General features: G+C 41.5%; 1 non-coding gene across 1 annotated transcript; it reads left to right on the forward strand.

Annotated features, from left to right (window-relative positions):
* The first annotated feature begins 3,565 nt into the window (after window positions 1-3,565).
* LOC141609603 (small nucleolar RNA R71) lies at window positions 3,566-3,672 on the forward strand. The gene has a single exon (XR_012527529.1). It is a non-coding gene; the product is annotated as a small nucleolar RNA R71 (small nucleolar RNA).
* The last annotated feature ends 596 nt before the right edge of the window (window positions 3,673-4,268 follow it).

Here is a 4,268-nt window from a genome sequence, read left to right on the forward strand (position 1 = left end):
TCATTTTAAAGAGGGTTGCTAACCCCATGGACTCGAAAAATGCCTTTGTTTGTTCAAGGACATCCAATTTTCTCAAAGAATCTTGACATACAAATTTTGTAGCTAGAATCTTTTTCTTGGCAAGGGATTCGAATGCAAGCCTATGCTTATCGGATAAGAAAGTTACCTCCGGATAGTTCTTCCATTGTTCCGCTTCTAGGATAGAATTAGTAGCTTCCTCAATAACATTGACGGTTGAAGTGGTAGCTTGCTCCCTTTATACCAAGACTATTGTTTTGGATGCTAGAGCTTGTTGTCTTTTAGACAATGTTGGTGTTTTTGTTGCCTTGATTCCTCCCTTGGTCCTTGCCATTGCTTTCCTTCTTGTATCAACACACCAAGTAAATGCTTGAATGCTTCTTTCTTCAAATTTCAATTGAATCCCCAATCAATTTGGGTTTTTCGAATTTTCACCAACCCTAGAGAAATTGATTGATTGTTTTGGAGAAATTGTTGTTTGAATGGTCTTATGTTGATGAAGAAGTGATTTGTTTTTGTTTTGAGCAAGTTTGGACTTGATTTGGGTGAATTTGGATTAGAGATTGTTGTTTTTGGATGAGGGTTTGAAGGTTGAAGTGAGGGAAATAATGGTGTTTGTGTTTGAATGAAGTGAAATGAAATGAAGAAGGCGGGTTTTGGTCCCGTGTTTGGTGATATAACAGGTAGGGACGGGTGACTCAAGTCGGGTGGATTTTTGGGCAGTGGAAAATCAATTTTCTGGAGGGCTTTGGAGACGGGCGTCTCAAGCACAGGTCGGGCGGATTTTCAGTTTGCTCGCTCGACTTGAGCTGGAGATAAGCAGATTATCTTCTAGTGCAAATTTTACAATAGAGAGCTCCTCCAAGTCCACGACCTGAGCTGAGGTCGGGCGGATTGAGCATTAGCTCGCTCGACTTGAGCTCGGCTCGGGCAGATTCATTCACAGAACATATTCCACTTTGCAACCCTTTCCCAGTCCCCACGAGCTCAGGTTTGCTCGTTGGGGTCTTCACCCCGTGTGATTTCTTCTACTTTTCTTCTTCAATTCTTCTTGGGTAGCATTACAAAGGCTTGGCTAGCCTAGGCATGTACTTCCCTACACTTGATCATCAAACACTACACATTTGAAGCACATTAAAATCCCTCCCTCACTTGCTCTCATGTTACATAAATTCATCAAACAAAGCATGTAAAATGCAATGCAAAAATGAGTAATGTACAAGTTAAATGAAAGGCAAGTTAAGGGGTTAGAATATTTACAAATGGTGGTTTAGGAAGGACTCCACCAAACTCTCCTTCTTTTGAGAGGTGTCAAGGAGGCAAAGCCAAGGTGTTGTTGATGTTGCTCAATACCTTGTAGAAGTAGTCAGAGGCTTGTTCATTCTCATGGTAAAGGTCTTGCATAGACCCTTGCACATTGTTGTCTTCATAGTGGTAATCCGAGTCACAGTGTTGACAAGGATCCATCAAGCCTTGGTCTAGAGTCATAGCATTCCCAATGTAGGGATTAACCAATCCCTCAAATTCATCGTCCCATAGACCGTAAACTTCATTTGCTTTCTCTCCTATGTATGGTGTATCATGAGTTGACAAGAGCAACTCTTCTTCCTTGTTATCATGGCCAATGAGGCCTTCATCAAAACTTGTCATGGGTGAGCTTTGCAAGCTCTCATTCTTGTTGTGAAAAATTTCATGCTCTCCGAATAGAGCCATCTCAACATCATCAATATCTTTCTTTCAATTGGGCGGTGTGTCTTTGCCCTTCTCTTTGAGATTTCCATCTTTTCCTTGTTCTTTGAATAGAGATTCCATCTTCTTCTTCTCACCCTTCCGAGTATAGTGATCTACCATAAAACATGGCTCAAACAAATTGGGAGCTCTCATAGTCTTATAAAGGTTGAAGGTGATTGTTTCATTACCTACTTCAAGTGTGAGCTCTCCATGTTTCACATCGATCACCGCTCCGGCGGTGTGTAGGAATAGTCTTCCTAGAATGATTGGAATGTTAGAATCCTCCTCCATATCGACAATGACAAAGTCCACCGGTATAAAAAACTTCCCAACTCTCATGGGTACATCTTTCCATACTCTAACTGGTTTCTTTGTTAAAAGATCCGCCATTTATAAGGTCATGTTGGTGCACTTGTGCTCTCCCACTCCTAGTCTTTCACATACCAAGTATGGTATGACACTCACACTTGCACCTAGATCACATAGTGCCTTGTTGATTGTGGTATCACCAATGGTACATGGAATGGAGAAACTACCTGTATTTTTAAGCTTTGGAAGGGAATTCCCTTGTAGAATTACACTACTCACCTTTGTAAAGGCAATGGTTCCCAACTTTCGGATGGACTTCTTCTTGGTAAGGATGTCTTTCATGTACTTTTCATAGGCCGGAACATGATGGATTAGCTCCGTGAATGGTATAGAGACTTCCAAGTTCTTCACAATCTCCATGAACTTTCCAAGTTGCTCATCAAACTTGGGCTTAGCTTGACGACTTGGGAATGGAAGTCTAATCACAATAGGCTCTTTCTCAATTTCTTTAGCCTTCTCTTCATTTCTCTTCTTTGATGAGTAATTGGTTGTTGTCTTTACCACCTTAGGATTTCTCCTTAGTGGTTCAATTACATCACTTTGCTTGTCATTCTCCTCAACAATTCCTTCTTCAATTTGCACCTTTGGTCCCTCATATCTAGTACCGCTCCTCAAGTGGATAGCATTAATGGTCTCATGTCTTGTTGGAGGATTACCTTGAGGAGGTAATTGTCCCTTTTGTCTTTGGGAGCTAGAAGAGGCCAATTGAGACAATTGAGTCTCAAACATTTTGGTGTGAGTAAGGATATTGTTGATGGTGGTTTCTTTGGCTTGACGATTCCTTTGCATTTGAGCAAAGAAATCTTGTTGGCTCTTTTACATTTGGAGGACCGCTTTTTTGACATCAAAGGCTTGGTCATTGGGTTGATTGTAGTATGGTCTTTGAGTAGGATTTCTCATTGGAGGTGGTGTGTTTGTGGGTTGAGGGTTTTGGACATTTTGTCTCTTGTATAAAAGGTTTGGATGGAATTTGGTATTCTCATTATTATAGTTGGAGTAAGGGGTGCCATTCTTATATGCTTGGAAAGCATTCACTTGTTCATTTGTTCCCCTACATTCGTTTTGGTCATGCTCCAAGGTTCCACAACTTTCCCATACTCCATTTGGGATTGAGGATGATGCCATCATAGCATTGACATGTTGTTTGGGTGATTTGGAAGCTTTATAAAGCTTAGCCATGGCCTTCTCAAACTTCAAGTTGATGGTGTTGATATGAGCATTTAGTTGAGCACCCAATTGTGTGATGGAATCTACCTCATGCTTTCCTCCTCTAGTGGCCTTTCGTGGCCTACTATATTGGGAATTATGGACCGCCATTTCTTCGATCTTGGCCCATGTTTGGTTGTCATCAACCTCGGTGAACCTCCCATTGGACCCCATATTAAGCACATTTCGTGAGTCTTCATATATGTCGTTCAAAAATTGTTGAACAAGGAACCACTCACTAAGTCCATGGTGTGGACAAGAGCGACAAGTGTCCTTAAATCTCTCCCATGCTTCATATAATGATTCCTCATCCCTTTGCTTGAACCCGGTGATTTGGGCTCTCAACATGTTGGTCTTCTTCGGAGGATAGAACTTCTTGTAGAAGGCAAGTGTTAACTTCTTCCATGAATCAATACTAAGCGTAGCCTTGTCTAGGCTCTTTAACCATTGTTTTGTGGCTCCGATCAAGGAAAAAGGAAACAACACCCATCGAATTTTGTCTTGGGTCACTCCGGTTTAAGAGATTGCATCACAATAGTCACAAAAAGTCTCCATGTGTGGATGAGGGTATTCACTAGGTATCCCTCCAAATTGGCTTCTCTCAACTAGTTGTATGAATGCGGATTTGGCAATGAAATTACCGGTTAAGTGAGGTGGTGTTGGAGTACCATTTGGTAGGTTCTCCTCGGTTGGTACGGAATGAGATAAAAATTTAGGCATTGTGGGTTGGTTTTGTGGTTGGTTTTGAGTTGGGTTCTCCTCTCCTTCTCTTGCAAAAGGGTTGGTAAACACAACACTATCTGATTGGACAACACCGGTATCCACAAGTTCTCCAATACCCAAACTTGTTGAAGCCCCTCTAGCGGTTCTTCTAAGATTGGTCATGGTTCTTTCAATTTTGGGATCAATAGGCAAAGGTCTACCTTGTGATCTCCTAGACATGC

The sequence above is a fragment of the Silene latifolia genome, chromosome 10, assembly GCF_048544455.1.
Source record: "Silene latifolia isolate original U9 population chromosome 10, ASM4854445v1, whole genome shotgun sequence".
NCBI lineage: Eukaryota > Viridiplantae > Streptophyta > Magnoliopsida > Caryophyllales > Caryophyllaceae > Silene > Silene latifolia.